Here is a 20,868-nt window from a genome sequence, read left to right on the forward strand (position 1 = left end):
ACAATGGAGGAGTGTTTGTGTGTGTCTTGTGGAGTATATGAGAGAGAGAGGAATCTATTTTGATTTTGCTTTTTTACTCTTGCGACAAGCCTATTGGCTTAAGCCTTGGGCTAGCCAATGAATGGCTCTACTCATATCTTTCCCCCTTTAAGAGAAAGATTTTAATTATTTAATTGTAGCATTTGGACAAGTGTCCTCTCTTCCCATTTTAAGAGAAAGATCTTAATTATTTAATTGAATCTAAATTATCATTGGACCTTCCTATAGGTCATCTAATAGGATCCAGACACATTATGAGGGCAATATAGCTAGGGGCCTGACATGTGGCCTTAATGTCTCGAGTCTTGGGCTTGCCTTGACTGTGTGTGTGAGTGTTCTCTCTCTGGACCCTACCTTGAGGACTCATCTTTGATTTGAACACCTCAAGCACCTTTGTAGTCAAGCACGGCAAGCACCTTAGTCATTAAGTATGACAAGAACCTCAATCACATACCTAGATTGCCTAAGGCCTAAAGTACCTAAAGATCCTAGGTCTAAGGAATTTGAACACTAACCTTTGGAGGCTTTAATGAAGCTAACCTCAAGGACTTTTAAGATCCATTAGATGCACGTTGCTCTTTGATAGACTATCTCCTTTTGTACCCCTATTGAGATGTAATCCTCTCTCCTCTTGGTCCTCTACTGAGATAAGTCTTGAAGCAGCTATTGCACATTGCTATTTGGTAGACCCATATCCTTTTGGACTCCTATTGAGATGCAACCATCTCTCTTTTCAGTCCCTTGTGCTGAGATAGGTGTAGAAGCACATATCTATATCTTAACTCTTGTTCCCCTTTTATCTTCCCATATTAAATGATCAATTTATCATGAGAAAATCATTTGGCAAAGTTAGATATTAGATTTTATGACAAGCAGTGTCACATAAAAAACAAGCTCAGAGGGATGAATGAGATACTGTTAGTAATAAGGATGATAGCTAGATAGATGGACTACTGATACAGATTATCACAACAAGCACATCCATAGGGAAAAGAAATTTGATCACAAGGAATAACCAAGGTGGAAGAGATAAAGAATTCGATCATCATATATCCATACATGGGGAAAGATCTAGTGACCTAGAGAATTCCTTTCAAATGTTTAAAGGTAGTAGGAAGGACAATCCAGATTTACACAACAAAGCCTTTGAACAATATGTTGACCTAAAGGATATTGATGAGGATGAGTGGGGTGAATACTTTCAACAAAATATGAAGGATGTATCCAGGAAGTATTAGCACTATTCATTATGGAACCTTGGATCTGTTGCAAGTTGAAAAAAATATATTTTTTGGAATACAGTGAAAACCGTGGGGATGAAGATATCCTTTGCAAGCTACACGAGATCAAGCATTGTAAGCTATTATATAGAAGCTATGTGGAAAAGATCAAAGATGTGACCAGACAACTAAACAAACCTCCTTCAAAGGAGAGAATGAGTGGATGGTTTTCTAGTGAGTTCACAAGTAAGAAACCCAAAAAGCAAGAGGTACAAGCATCGACTAGGATATTCAATAACCTGCTGGTACACAAAGATCTCTAAAATTGGAGTAGCATGCAAGGAGAATGGTCATAAGGGAAGAATAAATTCAAGTGACAACAAATCATTGGGGACTAAGGAGTTCATGTCTAGTTCCTGTTCTACTGAAAGTGAGTCAAAGGACTAATCAAAGAGTAAGAAGGAGGGATCTGGACCAAGAAACTGGAGTCAATGTCAAAGTAGATATTTGAAATTTCAAATACTAGACTTGCAATTGGAAAGGTGAGACCTCATGTACTACGTGCAAATAAAAAAAGCACAAGTATGATAAGTGTTTCCAATGTACCTACTGTAAGACATTCAGACATTTGTGGTCTAATTGCAAAATTAGAATGCACCATTTTAAGGAATGAAAATATGTGTCCTTAATAGCATTGAAAAAACCAGAACCAGCAAAGCAAGATGGAATCTTAGAGAATGTATATAATGGTCCAAGTACCAACAATATGGCAAGAAGAGGTACATATCAGAAGTTTGGTGGTAGAGGTCAGGGAAGAGTTGACTTTACAAGGTGTAACTTCAGCTATTATACTTGTGGTAAGTATGGACACTTTGCAACTCAGTGCCTAGATAATGTTAAAGCTAAAGTGCCCAAAGGTAAGATGACAAATTGAGTTCTAGTGCAAGTGATCACTAGGAAAGATGGAGTTGTCATTAAGGAGTTACAAGATGAGCCGATCAATGAAACAAAGCAGAGTAAAGAGGTCATAAGTGGGAGAAGCAAAGAGATATTTGGAAGGACAAGGGAAAGGCCAAGGAGGTGGATGAATGGCAAGAGTATAGGACACTAGTATTAGCCAAGAACACTGAGAATATTTGAAGAAGATGCTAAAGAAACCTAAATTATTGGAGGCCAAAACCATCCAATGGCTTTTGTCGAACACACGAGAGGCTCTAGAAAAGGAACTCCTAAATAAAGAATCTGGTAGGGGTGATGTTTGGAAGGAATCTAGAGAAACAACAAGTGGAAAAAAGGAGTGCTTGTAAAAGGATGTACGACAAGTCAAGGTAGACTTGGCCAAAGTTGATAAATTGTATATGGGGATGAAAATATTCAGAAGCAACAATCCAATTCCTCACAAAAGAATCCATCAACTAGAAGATGTAGGAGGAGAGTAGATGCATGTCACTACAAGGACACTTATCCAAAAGGAAGATCACCCGGTTTAGTTAGTAGCTCTAGAAATGAATAGGACTAAATCTATGTCAAGGTTTGTGACAGAATTCAGAGGCTTACTATTGAGTTGGATGATATTAGAAGAACTTTGCCAAAGATGGCTAGTTTGAAAGAATCTGATGCAATGATCATAAATTTGTCTGAGATAAAAAATGATGATTTCCAGCCATCTGGATTGATTATAAGATCGAGAAATAATGGGATCCAGCGTCAGGGGTAATACTAGATGGTGGTGATGGTGTTAACATTTCAAAGGAGTACGTAAGACAAAGGTTGGGAATTCAAGACATGAAACTGGATTCTTTTAGAATTCAAATGGCAGACCGACGGATAGTTTTGGCCAATGGTCTTATTGAAAATATTCTAACTAGGTAAGGATATGTGATTTTCATAGCCAATTTCTAGGTAGGCATGCAAGAGGCATATAGTATGCTATTGGGAAGGCCATGGATCAGAAGTGTAGGAGCCATACACGACTATGCAGACCAAGCACTAATAAATCAAGGACCCAATAGGAGAATTCAAGTTATGAACTATACCATAAAATGGAAAAGGGAAATAATGCCAGAAGAGCTATGTAGGAAATATTAAACAAATAAGATCAAATGCTTGGATCTATGAACACGTTTCCCACAACAGAGATAGATTTAAATGTAGTGCTTCTAAATAGATTCAAATGTAGTACTTTTAGATCATGAGAGGTAGAGTGGAAAAGGTAGTGAATCCGGATGGTAGCCAAACGAGGGGGATGCTAGACTAGACAAAGAACACATGGGTAATTGACAATAAAATGTAGATACACATGGTCCAAATAGGGTACAATTGGATCAAGAAGTAGATTTAGCTGATATGGAGAATTCTTTCAACAAATATGTAGCATGTATATGTATGAAGAAGGAAGTTGACACCTTGGCAAAACGAAAGGGGGGTGGACCAAATAGGTTACTTGCAGACGACCAAGAAATAGAGGAATGGAATGTCGATTTAGAAGCAAATCCTAAGGGTCAAAATCAACAAGCACCTAGAACTAGAGATAAAGGCGAAGGTGAGACAGTTGTTTCATAAGTATAGGGATGTGGTATAGGTGTATACAGATCTAAAGGGTGTAGATCTAGAGGTATGCCATCATCACATGCCAATAAAATCTGATGCACAACCAGTTTGGCTTTAGAGGTACAACATGAATCCAAACTATGCCAAGAAGGTTAAGGAAGAAATCATCATTTTGCTGAAGGAAGGATTCATAACTGAGGTGGCAAGTAGTGATTGGATGTTTCCAATATTGGTTGTTCTGAAGAAGAATGGGAAACTAAGGGTCTACGTTGACTATAGAAATTTGAATGCTCAGACCATCAAGGAACCATTTCTTTTGCCATTTATAGATATGATGCTATATGAGATAGCATATCATGAAATTTATAGCTTCATTGATAGATATAGTGGGCACAATCAGCTAAAGATAGCACCAAAGGATTGGGCAAAAGCAACATTCATCATTGAATGTGGAGATTTCATGTTCTTAGTAATGCCATTTGAATTATGTAATGCTCTAGTAACCTTTTAGAGATGTATGATGGAAATATTTAGTGAGTGTTTGCATAAAGTTTTGGTGATATTTGTGGAAAATTTTACAGTGTTCTCATTTGAAGACATGCATCTCCTATTGGAGATGGTATTTGAGAGATGCAGAGAAAAATGTTTTTTTAAAAATCCCTTCAAATCACTGTTCTTAATATGGAAAGGATACTTTTGGGACATATTATTTCCAAAAATGGTATTAAAACGGTTGAAGAAAAGACACGATGCATTGAACAAGCAAGATCACCAATGAATGTGTCTAAATTGAGTTCATTCTTGGGGCACATCAACTTCTCCAAAAGGTTTATTCATATGTTTGCAAAAAAATCCATTTCATTATATGAATTGACCAAAAGTTAAATTTTTGTGTACCCCATAATGTGAAGCAAGTTTCCAGTCTCTCAAGGAGGCCATTAGTATGAAGCCAATTCTTCGTCAGGTAGATTGGGATGTTATTTTTCATGTTCATGTGTATGCTTGTCTATGGCGGTGGGGGCTATTCTAGCACATCTTGATGGGAAAATGGATTATTCAATATATTTTTCTAGTCTTGAAGATTCAATACGGCATAGCAAAGATATTTTATAACCGAAAGAGAGGCATTGGGAATGGTTTTTAGTGCAACAACATTCATGCATTATCTATTGGGAAATTTGTTTCATTTTTATGTGGATTCTCAAGCATTAGTATTTATGATTAACAAAGTGCTCATTCAAGTGCACCTAACCAGATGGATGATGTTCTTCTTAGAATTTGAAGTCAAAACTTTCCAAAAATTAGGTAAAACTCACTGTGGTGTTGATTTCATATCCAAAAAGCACTGAGGGTATTTCAACTACATCATTAAGGGATGACCGAGTGGATGCTGAAATTCTCCTTCACTTTTGTAGAAAAAGGAAATGGATGGATCAAATCCAAAATGGGAAGAATGTGTATGATTTTCTCTAGTATGGATGTTTTCCTTAAGACTAGTCCTAGTCCAATAAAAAGGCCCTTCTAATTGGAAACTTGAAATTCACTACTATAGTGAATCCTTATACAATTGGGAATTGATGGGGTCTTGAGAAGGTATTCACCAATGCAGGGAAGGATGAAAGTGATCAATGAGGCCCATAGTGGCAACTCAAGGGGACACATTTTCATTGAGGCTACTTATGAAAAGATCATGCAAGCAAGGTTATGGTAGTAGAGTATGATGTCAGATGTTAGAGATTTTTGGAAAACATGTGATATTTTCTAGAGAATGGGTAAACCTACTAAAATAGACATGACACCTTTGACCACAATATAGCCATAAAAAATCTTCATGAAACTTATGGGACCATTCAAGAAGGTCACTCCCAAAGGGAGAAAGTATATAGTCATGTTACATGTTATGTGAGTTTATGGGTGGAAGCTAAGGCATTGCCCAATATTAGAGCCAAGTCTACAATATGGTTCTTATATGAACACATTTTATGTCAATACGGTTGTCTAATTGAAATAGTTTTAGATTAGGGGACCCATTTCATTAATGGACTATTCAGATTCTCATTGAAATCTTCTCAATCAAGCATCAAAAGTCTACACCATACTACCCTAGATGTAATGGATAGGTTTCAAGTAGCAACAAGACTATTAAGACCATTCAGACTAAGTTTAGAAGGAGCCTCACACCTAGGATGAAAAGCTTCCGTCAATACTTTGGGCATACAAAACAACTTACAACTAGTATGAAACCATTCAAAATGGTATATGACACTGAAGTAGTGGTACCCATGGAATTTACTATCTCTAGTCTTAGATTGGTTATAGAGCATGACATGGGCTATAAGTCAACATTGAAGAACAGATTGGACAAACTACCTAAGTTGGATGAGACTAGACAAAGAGAAATGTTGGCTAAGTAAGTAGTAAAACAACAAAGTAAATAATGGCATGATAATAAGTTGAAAATAAAAGAGTTCAAAAAGTGTGATTTGATTTTGCTATATAAGTCAAAGTTAGGTTCAAAGAAACCCAATCTAAAGAGAGCATGGTCAAGACCATATGAAGTAGACTCAATTTTGTCTAATGACATAGTCATAATGAATGAATTTATTGGATTTATGCTACCCAAGACCTATAACGGGACAAAGATTAAGCTATATTGTTCTAGACCAGCAAAACCTCTAGCACCAGATGCACAAGCCAATGGCACATCTGATTATGAAACTCCTCCACTTGATCTGTTGTTCAAAAGTGGTAAAGGGTTGCAAAGGATATGCATCCAGAGAATGATCTTTGGGTGTCAGATTCCAATTTCAGTCACCACCACATTATCAGAAGAGATCTAAAGTCCATAATGGTCTTTGGTGGTGCATTAAAGTGTGTAGATTTTTGGGTATCCTACTGACAATGAGTATAAGGAAAAACCAGCAATGGGTGTACTCTTGAGGTGCACAAAGAATGGAGCATTCAAGGATCAAATTAGAATGAGAAGAGTGTGAAACCCTACAAGCATTCTTCACCCTGCATGCGTATAGATCTTGTCATTGCAGAACTTTGTGCTATGACTTGTTCATCTTTTGCTTCCATATGGGTTGAGATGCCTATGCATTCTTGGTCCCCTTCACATTCATCCTAATGTGATTTCTCCTTTTCTAGATGATCACTTTCATAGGGTTCAAAATGTTAGGAAATAGGGCATAGCTAAGTAGATATTAATGTAGTTTACTTAATGGAGAGGGATAGTTTTCACACACGAGAGATTATAGAGTAGAGTAGAGTAGAGAGAGAGAGAGAGAGAGAGAGAGAGAGAGAGAGAGAGAGAGAGAGAGAGAGAGAGAGAGAGAGAGAGAGAGAGAGAGAGAGAGAGAGAGAGAGAGAGATACGTGGTTCACCCAATGTGGGCCACCTCCATGGGAAAGCAGCCACTTAGAACTAGAAGTAGGTTACAAAAGATTATACACTTAATGGAGCTCCTGCCTTGGTTCACTCTCACCATCGCACATACACCTTGTTTCATCAACTTCACAATGCACCACAATGGCTTTTGTGTGTAGAAGAGGCCTTTTTTTATAGACCAAAAGGGCTACCCTCTCTCATGAGAGGCAGTTTTTGTGTAGCCTCCCTTGTGTAGAAAAGTCCAAGTTGGACTCTCCAATGTGCCCATGTGGCCGCCCTTGAGAAGACACGTCCGCCTTGAAATTGGCAACCGGCCATTGAATTTTGAAATCGGCCATCTGCCATTGACTTTTGACCACTGACCATTAGCCATTGACTACTAGCCACCACCGGCCAACCGACGAATCATCGACCGATCGTTTTTTGACCATATTTTGGCCATCGCCCGACCATAATATTTCGACCAAAAAAAAAATATCGCCGTGAATTTTTGGTTTTTTGGCGAGTGATTTTGACCATATTTTGGCCGTCGCCCGACCATAATATTTCGGCAAAAAAAAAAATTCTGGCTGTGAATTTTTGGTTTTTTGGCAAGTGATTTTTGTTCACGCACGATGGCTTCTCCTCATAACAGGGGCCTTACAAATGTGCATTTTTTATACTAAAAGTTACAAGGGGTAAATTAGGCTCCATACTTTAACATAAAAATGGGCAAGCAAAGCACAATCTTTGCACAAGCCATGCAAGTAGTCCTCTATGAGCACAATCAAGCCATTGTCATCCTTAAGAACGGGTTGGTACTAGGAGAAGCCCAAATTACGATGTCATATCATCCGATTGGTAGATATGTTTTTCAGGAGTGGGAAAGGGAGCTCTTGCAGAATTTGGGTATGACGGTGCTACTAGAAAAATGTTAAATTGCCCATCGACTCCAGTATTCATTTGACAAAATGGTCAAAACATTTGGTTTTGAGATAGGCATAGTAATAATCAATGGCATGAACCTTTAGATTATAGATGAAAACATTTCAAATATTTTCATATTACCGTTTGACCTTGGGGATGAAACTGCTTTGGCTCTTAGATTTACTCAAGAAGGCACTCAACCAAGTCCAAATCATGGAAATTCTAAGGGCCATTGGATCAGCCATCAGATAAACATGAAGACCAAACTAGGGAAGGGTAGGGTGAGGTACAACCAAAACAAGTGGACACCCAATAACAACAACAAAAGACGATTATCAAGAAAGATAAAGGGAAAGCAATGTTAATAGATCCAGACTTAGAAAAAATCTTTGAATTTACCAGCCAATGTCCGAGTTTGCGGGAGAGGTTGTGTAGGGAAAAAGAACTTCAGAACCAAAGTTTTCTATAGGATGATGATGTCTACTTGGATCTAGAGAGATATCAAATGCTATATGTTGGGGCTAAGCAAATGATCAAGCAATGTAAGATAATATGCTATCATGAATAGAAAACATGCAGTCTCCTAGCCTATCCCAATGCCATTCAAGTGCTCGATAGAATACTCAAACTTGTTCTCACTCATCATGATCTATTGCAGAATCCCCAAACCAAGTAGTTCACCACAATGAATATTTAAATCTTGGGCATTAATTAGAAATGTTAATAAGAATATACCTATATAGAAATGCATGCAGGATTTGAGAAGCAAGATCAAGGCCCTCTTGGTAAATATGTAGATCGCCCACCAAAAACTACTAGACCACAGGGTTATGAATCCGCTAGAAAACAACGTATCCAACAATTGGGGTCCACAAACTTAGATGACCCTCCATGAGGAGGATATTTCCATAAAAAGTCTATTTTACTTAGAGTTCTGAGATAAATGATGCAACAAGAAAATCAAATGTACATTGAGGTAGTACCAGATTCACTGATACTGATGTACGCAATACCCACAGGAAGGATAAAGAGCTACCACATTTTTATCCATGCATCTATCCCAAATGTACAATAAATTATCTAATCAAATCGAATACGTCAAAATTGTTGCTCAAATCTAGGAATGTTATGAGTAGAGGAAGGCACTCTAGGTGGCTTGGAAAAATGTCCTTAATGAGTAAAAATAGAAAACTGCCATGTCTAAACTTAAAGATGATCTAGTCTCTTCTTTGTTGATCAGTAGGAAGTGGAGATGGTGGTTCTGGAGAGACGTGATGATCTATTTCCTTAGCCTCTTTTGTCTTTCCAGTGTCTTTAGCTATTTCCTCATGCTATGATTGTTGACTTGGAGGAGAGTCCAAAGATGATTCTAAATCTATTTAATTTTGTCAATTAAATTTCTCCTCTACTTTCTCTTCAGCTTTTGTTTTCAAGACCTCATGGATCCTCTGTTGTGTGGAGCCTGCCAGCTTGATTTCCACTTGAGATTTTTGTCTTTTTTCTTCTTTAAGTTTCTTGAGCTTTGCATCTAGCTCAACATCATCGGGTTCAGATGGAGAAGACTCTTGCTATGTTTCTGCTATTTTCTTTTTTTCCTCAAATCACTTTTCTTGTTGCTTCTCTGTGAGCTGCTAAGAATCCTCCATAGATCTTTGTGCTTGAGACTTGGGAACCTATTGTGTTTGTAGAACTTTGTTTAGGATCAAAGGAGCTTCTATTTCTTCTTCTTTAGATGATTGATACTCAAATGGAGCATCCTCTTTGGTCTTGATTTCATCGTGAAGCTCAAAATCCAACTTTGTAGCTTCACTACCACTTTGGAATTGGTACCACGTGTCCTTCTCTTTGTAGGAGGTTTGATTGAGATTCTGATTTGCATAAATCTTCTATCATGCCCAAGGCCTGGTAGGCAATTTGTGTAAGCATTAGCTTGGCATTCATGTATGCCTTGTTTTTGTCATTGCTCTTTAAGTTTTCTTCAACTAGATTGTCAAAGATATATCCGCCAAGGTGGCACTTGATGACCCTTCTCTCTACTAGCCCAATAGCTATGACCACCGCTACATGTAGTAAGGGCTTTGTGTAGAGAGGTGGTTTTTGTACTTCTAGATACTAGGATATATCAAGGGAGAAACTATCTCTGAATGTATTAGATTTTTGTAGACTTAGATTGTTCCCTTGTTGTTTGATGAAAGATTTATCATTGTCGATGGATTTTCTCTTTAGCAATAGGTTGTGGCTACCTATTGGTAGATGGACTGCTTGGTAGATGAGGTCACTTGTAATTTTCACTCAAATAGAGGCTCCATCTTTGTCTGTCAATGTGGATTTTCCATTATATTGGATGGTGCTCTTCATCTCATGGGCTCTCTGAAAGTTTGTTCCCCATGGCTACAATCTAAAAAACTAACTAAATGTAAACACCTCGCACTATCTATCACCTCTGCATTTTGATGCAGTATCTAAAGATCCTTTCAAAAAATGGTGGCTTTAAGCTTAGTGCCATCAATGGCCTTGAATTTCTTGATGAAGATATTGGTAGGGATTTGTTCCAACTCCTCATCTACGACATGAACCTTTTCATTGGATTAGATGTAGATGATCTCATAGGGGGTTGCTTGCCACTCCTTTTGTGCACAATTGCATGGAATTTTGCTACCAAAATTTTAATCTTTGAGTGTCTAGAAGTTGATCAAATATTGTCAAAAATATTGTTTTTAATGCAAAATTGACCATAAAAGGAAAAATGAGCATAAGATGAGCAAAAAGAGTTTCAAATTTGACGAAGCTTCACCGGTGTGTCAGGACAACTATAGACACTACGGCAAAGTGATTCAATTCAATTCTTGGTCAAGAGTACATGGATTGCGATCTATGTTAGAACACATTTTATTAAGATGATCTTTGCACCATCTGGATTAGCATGATCAAGGGATTCTATGGGTGAAACCTTTTAAGATCTTTGCACCATCTCTCTATCACAATCTATGTTAGAACACATTTTATTAAGATGATCATTGCACCATCTGGATTATTATGATCAAGGGATTCTATCGGTGAAACCTTTTAAGATCTTTGCACCATCTCTCTCTCGCAATCTATGTTAGAACACATTTTATTAAGATGATGATTGCACCATCTGGATTATCATGATCAAGGGATTCTATGGGTGAAACCTTTTGAGATCTTTGCACCATATAGTTTTGCATGATTAAGGAATGCTATGGGTGAAAACTTTTGTGATTTGGATCACTAAATGGATTCTAAGACAAATTTTGTAAATTTCTTGCAAACTTAGAGAAACTTGGTATTCTCACAAAAGTTTTTGTTTCCAAATGGAGTCTTACCATACACCAGCGACATTTTCCGAGCGAACCAAAATCCGAGCGAATATTTATCCTCAACATCAAGGATGAAGTAGAGGGGGACATGCCACCTAGGGACTATGCCTATAGTTTTCTTCTGTATTCTCTCTCTCTCTCTCTCTCTCTCTCACACACACGCACACACACACACACACACACACACACACACACACACACACACACACACACACACACACACACACTAGCATATGCAAAAGCACCTTCAAAGACTAAGAGAGTAGTGAACTATGTGTGTCAATTCTTGTCTTCACATCCTTATTCAATAGATGTGACTCGTGATGCTTTGACTCCAAGAGTTGTAGGGCGTTGACATGCCACATACCACAGACGAGTGTTTTTTGACATGCTTTATTCAATGAAATCATTGTAGGTTCGCAGGTACCTTTGAAGACTAGAAAAAAAGGATGATATGGCACGTGGAGAGAGAGAGAGAGAGAGAGAGAGAGAGAGAGAGAGAGAGAGAGAGAGAGAGAGAGAGAGAGAGAGAGAGAGAGCAAATGACAGCATCAATGTGCAAGCACGAAGACACATGGATATTTTCTTGTTCGATGCATGAGGACGATCTAGAAGAGACATGTATATGGGGCACCAATGGGCCCACGTGTAGACATCACAAGACAAAGAGGGTGGGTGCAATCTCTCTCTCTCTCTCTCTCTCTCTCTCTCTCTCTCTCTCTCTCTCTCTCTCTCTCTCTCTCTCATTTGTCTACAAGGGAGGTGCACGAGGGAAAACGCGGGGGGTGGGTGAGGGGCTACAAGTCTTGCGTGAAGCATTGGAGGAATGCAAGGATGCAGTGGAGGCAGGATGCTAGCATGACAATTGAGTTTTCCATATAATGATTCTCAAGAACAAAGCTCGGAGTGCAGGTGGGATGCTCAAAGGATATTGCAGTGCTGAAATGATCATGAAGCATGCCATGGGGAGGGGTGCATGAAGCAGGTCAAGAGGAGAACCTCCGCTTTTCTCTTAGAATTTGAGATTCGAAAAGAATATGGAACCTAATTAATTGCTTTTTGACAATAGGAGCTAATAGGTGTGATGGGTGTGTTCAATTTTTCAAGTGGGGTTTAATAGATAGAATCTAGGGAGATGCTCCCATCCAATTTGGGAGAGAAATCCAAGACTTGGCATGTGGAGGAGAGAGACAAAGAGATTCTGTTGCTAGCTGTAAATGCGGGTGCTCAGGGAGGAGGAGATATTTTTTTCCTTCTTGTTCATTGTGAAGCCTTGCGCCAGAGTGTGGTTCACTAGGACCTGAAGGAGCTACAAGATCTCACTTCAAGGCGACGAGCATAGTCACCTGAGATAGAATCCTTGGAGGTGGAAGGATGGAGTGCTTGGTTTTCAGCTAGTTGTGCATTTCGGATGCACAGAGAGATAGAGTGCCCCTATTTTCCCACTGCATGTTCTCAATTAGAAAGGAAATATTAGAATGGATATCAATGACTTTTTTTTTTGCAAAAAATCACAATTTAACTAACAAAATAGTTTTTAAAATTCCAACTTGAGTATTCATGTTTCTCTTCATTCCTCTACTACTTTGAAGTCATCGCTTAACCTAAATTGATTTCCAAATTAAACAGATGTTCTATTTTGATCAACAAGAATTACGAGTTCTTAATATGAGGGTAAAAAATGCAAAACTTGTAAAGGCTTAAAGCCATGATATCGAGGCCACATCACGGCATAAAGTCTCAATTCACTTCAATCAACTTGTTAAAATTTTATACACATCCAGACTACCGTAATTTCTAGTTTCCATCATATGCTATGGCTAAAATTAATCGGTCCTACCTTCCTACGTAAATACCAAGATAAATTTGACATTAAATGTGTTGTACTATATCTGGCTAACCAATTTTCTCAAGAAATTATTCTAATGGAACATTAGAGTGCTCCTAAATTTCAAAACTCCACTATAAGGGCATGGTCACACGGGGCATAGTAATTTGTAATTCCAACGGGTAACTATGCCCATGTCATGGTCACGCAAAGTTTAGTAACTTGTCCAGTCGAACTATGTCCATGCTTTTGCAACTATGTTGATTTTGGCATAGTTGCACAACTATGTCAGGGAGGAGGATCTGCGCTGGTGCAGATCCTTTAGAGAGTTTTTGTTTTTGTAAAACACTCTCTTTCTCTCTTACTTATGGCTCTACTTTCCTCTTATAACATGGAATCTCAACGAATTCCAATCTCAGACTAATGTTTCTTAAAAGTCAACACTCGAGGTCGAGAGCATAGGGCAATGAATAGTAAGCTGACTACCATGGGTGGGTCGGGAGATCGGCAACCAACAGGTGATGGAAAGGCACGATGCAAAGCTGTCCATGTGTGGCTTAGGAAGCTTGACGAAAGTAGGAAATGCAGATGGAATATTTGATTTGCTTTGGAATATTTGAACTTGAAGCAAAAGTCCTCCCACAGAAAAAAAATATCCCTCCCTCATTATGCCTCCTTTGCATCGCTACACCATCTCCCCTTGCATTGCTGGAGCTGGTAGCCCACTTCCCCTGCTATCCCCTGTTGCACCTCCCTTGCAGAAAAATACGAGAGAGAGAGAGAGAGAGAGAGAGAGAGAGAGAGAGAGAGAGAGAGAGAGAGAGAGAGAGAGAGAGAGAGAGAGAGTGAGAGCCTTTGCCTCTCTGTCTTGCATGCATCTTCACCTGGGTACTTTGTCTTCATGCATCAAAAAGACTCTGCGCTCTTGGAGATGCCCGTCATTTCGCTCGTCTGATGTACCCCCCTTTGTTCGTGGCTACATGTTCTGAGTGCACAACTACAACTATCACTTGTAGAGCATTAAGGAGCGCCGCCCGCCCCACAACCTCATCCTACACCTATCTTGACACACAGGTTGACCTATCTCTCTCCTTGATCCATCCCCCAGTCTTTCTCCCCAAATTCCACTCAATCCAGTAGCTCAAAAAAGATTAGGGGCACCTACTTCCTACTGGCTCTACTTTTAAAAAATTCATATTATCATCAAGATTTGTGCCCCAGCAGCCTAAGGTCCCCTCCCCTACCTAAAGTCCCTACGCAAGGCTTCTGGTTGCCATCACCATTGCTTCCCCGCCGATGTGCATCCTCTCGTCTCAACATGCAACAACTCTAAACATGCCTTCATTCGTAGATCAGCGACCAGGGCACAACACCTAATTTAGGCAATCAAGCACTGTTATGCACTCACAGTAGGCAAGACAGAAAGATGCAGCCCTTCGTAGGCTCAGAGAGAGAGAGAGAGAGAGAGAGAGAGAGAGAGAGAGAGAGAGAGAGAGAGAGAGAGAGAGAGAGAGAGAGAGAGAGAGAGAGAGAGAGAGAGAGAAACAAAGAGGAGGGCGTGCATGCTCTCCACGTCCCCCGTTCTTTTCTCGATCCAATCCCAAATGAGCTGAGAGAAAATGATTCACCAACGGCAAGATTGTTGCATGCATGCTTGCAAAGGGGCATCTGTGAAGGCAGATGCCCTTTTTCTTTTGATCTCCAGAGCAGTATCTTGCGAGATTCTACTTATTCTCCCTTTTTCGAAATGTGTACGACCTACTACATATCAGTTTAAAAAAAAAAAAGAAAAACTCCCCGAGTTGGCACAGATCCTTTAGAGAGGTTTTATTTTGAAAAGGGAAGTTACCAAAATACCCCTCTAATTTGTGGAAATTCCCAAAATGCTTTTGTATCTATTTTGGCTGGATCGTTCAAGATTTCCTAATCTTTATCCCTTTTTGACAATTGAGAGAAATTATGTCAAAAAGTAATGAAGCAATCATCTCCAAAGCCTACATAACCAACTCATATTCCAGTTTTAGCATCTTGTATTGATAGACAGCTAGTCTTCTTATGAAAAGCTAAAAAAAAATTCATCTTAAGAGAAATTTAATCTCACAAATAGGGGTATTTTGGGAATTTTGGAGAATAATGAAGGGAGTTTTGGGAATTTATGACAAATTACTGCGGGTATTTTGGAAATTTTTGAAATTTAAGGGGTATTTTGGGAATTTCCACAAATTAGAGGAGTATTTTGATAATTTCCCCCCTTTTTAAACTCTCTCTCTCTCTCTCTCTCTCACTACATACTTGCTTCCTTATTATATTAGGACGAATCTCCGGGGATTCCTTCCTAAGGTTAAGCTTCTCATTTTTAGTTTTGTGCCCAAAATTGAGCTATGTGATTTGAACTCACTTGAGATCCACGAACGACCACTCAGATTCTCCTAAACCAACCGAACATGGGCCTCTACTGCTGAGACAATCACCCACTATATAAATATATATAAAGGTGCATCCCCCCCCCCTCTTTCGCAATTGGCTTGGTGACGAAGCAGAGCATCTCTCCTCATATGCAATCACATGTGCTTATGCCTGCAGCTTGCCCTTGCCTTTTCTTCATCGTGGTGCACCCTTCTCTTTTCTATTTTTGTTTAAGAGGAGAGCATCTCACAGAGATGCTCCTACAATTTCTTTTTGTGGAAACATAGGCAGACACTTGCTACATTAGCTTGAATCTCACAAGATTGTGCATGCACTCTTCATTCGAGAAGGACAACACACTTTCCTCAAAACCCCTCTTCATCAAGGTCAAACCTCAGACCTGCAAGATCCAATCACATCAACTCCCCAAAACCGCTCTACTAGAAAGCGTCTGTTGTCATAGAGGCGACTCAAAAACAAAAAAAAAGTATTTTCTGATTGCGTACTGCTCACATGCTTGATGATCCCCCTACCCCCCAACCCACAATCCTCATCAATTGCCACCCTCACTTCTTTCCCTTGCATCGTGTGACATTTGGCAGGTCACTTAACTCTTCAATGACACTTTCCTTTTAAAATAAAGCCGAATCTTCGTTGATTCTTACTAAACTAGTGAGTCCAAAATTATAACCACATACTTGAATAGGCTTTTTCAAAAAAAAAAACATTGGTAGCCCTCGCTCCCTAGAGAGAGAGAGAGAGAGAGAGAGAGAGAGAGAGAGAGAGAGAGGGATGCATGTCTAACCTCACCATCCTATCTTATTGCAGTATTAGCGAGAACCACGATTAATTTGTCAATCCATGGGATGAAGCTGACTCGACTAGTGCATAGAGGCTACAAGAGGTTGTTAATCTCTCGGAAAACAACTAACAACTCGCATCTAACTCAAGCTACACTCAAATGACTTAAATCACCAAAAGCCAATCGCTCATCGGCAAACAAATCACATCGTTACAACATTAGATGACATCCAAACGTAATGAAACTTCTAGGACATGTTTATAAGACCTAAGCACACATGCTTATGGTCTCAAACCCCACTTTAAATCAAGTTCCAAAATCTTGATTATTAACAACAGTGGATTTTTGACCTAGTGGTTTTCGACCCAAAATGCATCTAAATGCTTAGAAATGATATTCCAATACCCGCCTATGCTTAGTTTTTTATTTGAAAGTGTAAATTCCTAGTTATGATGAAATTAGGCCGCGAGTCGACGACGCCAAAAGCTACGAATTACTGTGAATTGCTTATGTCAATGCGTGGAGCTCTTACCTGTGGTTGCAATGCAATGAACGCGGCTACAATGTGACAACTGGGTAGAGAGTAGGAAGCGCGAGAAGGAGAGGAGTAAGCACCGTTAGGTCATGCTGTGTATTTCATTATCCAAAACTTATTAAAAACTTACAAAAATTGGCTTTTATACCTTAGCCAAGGTTTTTGGTGGTCAAAACTAATAATCTGGGAGTTCTACCAAATATGGGTAATGACAGGCTGATACAATCTGGAAGCTTGTAGCTCCGGCTCATTAATTATAGAGTTTATCCAAGAAAATAGGAGTTACAATATTCTCGGTTTATAAAAAATAATAAGTGTTTTACAATGAGAACTCCGAAAAATGGTACCTGTGGTATCCGTGTTAGCTTGGTGCTACCATTCCCCCCTCCTCGCCTGTGTCATCCCTTGACACAGCTTTATGGGCTGAAATAGTCTTCGGGCGGGCGGCTAGCCAGTCGGTCTTTAAGCGTATTCAGTGCCTTTTGGTATCTAATTTTTCTTTCTTTATCTGGCACTTGCAAAAACTGCATGGTTACTCTGTTCTTCAGCTCCACCACTGAGTAGCCTACAAACCGGGATGTGAGATTACTGATCACTAGTGGCACAAATATCTTCGTTTACCAAGTGAAGAATCCCATGTAGAACACTTCCTCAAATGCCAACATATCGTGTGAAGGTAGAAACATGTATCTGGCGTAGAAGCCATAGAGGACTTCTTCGAAAGGTTGGCCACTAAGATCATAGCACAAACCTTTATTTCCCTCGAGGAATGACATCCACGGGGTGTCTACTTGCCCTGGCTCATGAAAAATTTCAATACAAGTGAGCAGCATTCGGCATATTTTATATAACATTGCACAAGAGAGAACCGGTAGACTTTTGAAGAAATACATGGCACCCATTAGGGTTTTCACCATGGATTCCTCTATGGCCGGTCCCTTTTCTGGAGCTGGCAATCTTGGGTAGTTCAGCCAGCTTGGCCGCTCCTTCGTCAGTGCCTCATGCTCTTGCCAAGTCCTTACTCTTGTACATGATAGAAAGTGGGATATTTTTGTAGCACTCCAGGTGCTCTTGTGAACAGAATCAAATACCTTTGATTCTTGTTCAACCAACCTAGCCCTCACTTGGGGTGGTCTTGATCTGTGCCTTCTTCTTGCATGTCTTTGTAGAGCCTCTCTTTTACCTGTAGTAACTCCACCTTTATTAAGGGGTATGGCAGGGATTGCTGATGCCATTGCACATTGATCTGATTGGGAGTGAGTTGTGTAACGTTGACGAAAAGAAGAACTCTCAACTCCCAATCCATCGCTCCCTTCCACTGCTCATCCACCTCTTGTGTGATCTTTTCTTTCAGTGTATCTTCTCAGCTTTTGAGAGCTGGACCATGGACACTGTGTCTTCAACATCTGTAATGTTTACCTGAAACTCTTCCTCACCACTCAGCTCTGCTGTGGACTGTGTCTCTAGTTCAACAAATGACCTTGAGGGTATATCTATTTGTGGCTGCTCTGAAGTGCCTGCCTCTTCTTGAGTTTCTAGCTTTCCGTCTCTGAGCAACTGGTTAACTCTTTTAAGCTCAATTATCTCCTTCAACAATTCTTCTTCTCTTTGGACCCGCATCAAGGCCAGGTCCCTGCGCTAAGATTGCTCCAGCTTTAACTCCAACTCGAGGTATTTGTTCTTTTTCTCTAATGATTTGTACACTTCATATGTCCCTTTGATCAAGGATACGGTTGGATTTTCACTTATTTTCCACAAGAAAATTGCCTGATCATTTATTCTTTGTTCTGAATATTGTAAAGAAGCGTTGGCGACATCCAAATGCACTTGAATTTTTTGAGCTGACAGGGTGGTCATTAGAAGTTCGTTTGTAACTTCTGTCATCTGTTCATCCTTGGCTTTACATGCATCTAATAACTTTGTAAGCAGATCACCTAGATCCTCCATCTCCTCTGTTGTCTATCTCTTGCTAGTTGATGTTGTTCAGCTTTGGCTTTCATTTCCTGCACTTGCCTCTGAAGATCGGTGATGAAGTTTAATCTGTCTTCTAACTCTCCTTGGAGAGCGTCAATCACCATCTCTAACTCCTTGGCCTTTGTGCACGGCCAAGTGCTACTGATTGGAGTCTTTCCGTCATATCTTGCATTTGCCTTGCATATTCGTTGACTTGCAGGATTACTTTGTTATTTGTTGCCGTCGTCATTTCTTGCTAGCTGCCTAGATGTCTCTGCAGCCTCTTGTGTGTCTCTTGGTTGTGTCATGGCGGTTGGCTCTTCTTGCCCTTGAGGCTACCTCTGGCCTTCTTCTGCCTTGTCTTCCTAAGGCTTTATGGACGCCTCAGCTGTTTCTTAGTGTGTGGAGGTAGAAGGTGTTGGCTCTGTTCCATGTTCCGTTTGCTCAAACTTTGTGGTCTCCTCTAGTGCAAGACTTGCTTCCTTTTTTGGCTCAAGTTCTTTCTCTTTTTGTTGCTCTTGTGTAGCAGTAGCCTCTTGCGCAGATTCTTTTGCTTCTTTTGATTTAGGTTCTGGTGTAGCATCGGCTGCTTTCTGTTGTTTAGGCTCAGCTTCTTTAGTTGGCTCTTTTATGGTGTCTTTACCTGCATGTGATGGTGGTGGGCTTGGCATAGGTTTGTCCTGTTGTTCCGTAGACGGTGAAGTGGGTCGAGGAGACTCGTAAGATTGTTCGTGTTGTGCCTCTTCCCTTGTCGTTTCCTCAACTTGTCTCTGGTCTTTTTCTTTCCTTGCCTCTTCTTGGGCTTCTTTCAACTTCAGGGCTTCTGCTTCTTGATACATTTTTTCCAAGGACTCTGCTGGATCTTCAACTTCTTTTTTGGTGTGATGCTTTGTCCTTGGACCCTTAAGTCCACTAGGCACCCATTTTTTGGGTCCTTTCCTTGTGCTTGTCCGGCTGTGCTGATAAGCATGTTTTTCTCTTTCAAAGCGGGCTTGCTTTTTCATGGGCTCTTCTTGGTGTGCGGCCACAACTTTTCTCTTCATCTCCTCTCTTCATGCTCTCTTCTCCTCATTATCTAAACTCTCACTGCCGTTCCTTTCTGGCAAGCTTTTAGCCGACTCTTCATCAGATTTGTAGGATCTCTTGACTGATCATGTAGCTCTAGGAGATGGTTGTGCTGCCAGTATCCACATGTTTTGGTCTGGGGCAGGTGGTAGGTTGTCGATCGGCCATGCCGATGGCATGGTACGCAATCATTGTCAAGACTTCTGACGCACCCAGGTAAGTGATCTTCCCTTCTTTCTTTGTGCCCTTTAGAGTGGTCAAGACATACTATGGGTGATCCACTTATTGCTTGGTTGTTGACTTGAGAACTTGCATGAAAGTGGTGGCAACCGCATGATTTGGCATGGTATACCTTGGTGGCATTTTAGCCAAGAAGTGGAAATGCGAGTGGTATAACTTGGCTGGTTCTTCCACTTGCTTGTGAATTAAATTTGCAAAGGTGGCTGCGGCGGTTTCCTTGGTGAAAGTACCTACCATTTTCCTGCCCCTTACTCTCATTGTCATTCCTTCTGTGGGTAGTCTGAGTGCTTCTGCCACTATTTCTTTAGTTATCACCACTTCGACTTTATTTCCTCGCGGGTCAGAAATTTGTGCAGTTCCATCTTCTTTAATCATGGATAAAAGCTTGTAAGCTTTTTGGAAATCCACTCCGCACGGTTCCTGTTCATAAAAGTCTTTGAGTCCAGCCTGCGGCGGTTGGCTTCTTTGGTCTCAGGCTTCGTGGCAACATCATATACTTCTTTCGATAGGAGTTGCAACTCTACCTGATGTCCCTCTTCATTCTTGAATCTGTCGGTGAATACTGTGGTGTGATGCTCTTCTAGCTGTTCTTT

This window comes from Adiantum capillus-veneris, chromosome 2 (genome assembly GCF_014529385.1).
Source record: "Adiantum capillus-veneris isolate H3 chromosome 2, ASM1452938v2, whole genome shotgun sequence".
Taxonomy (NCBI): domain Eukaryota; kingdom Viridiplantae; phylum Streptophyta; class Polypodiopsida; order Polypodiales; family Pteridaceae; genus Adiantum; species Adiantum capillus-veneris.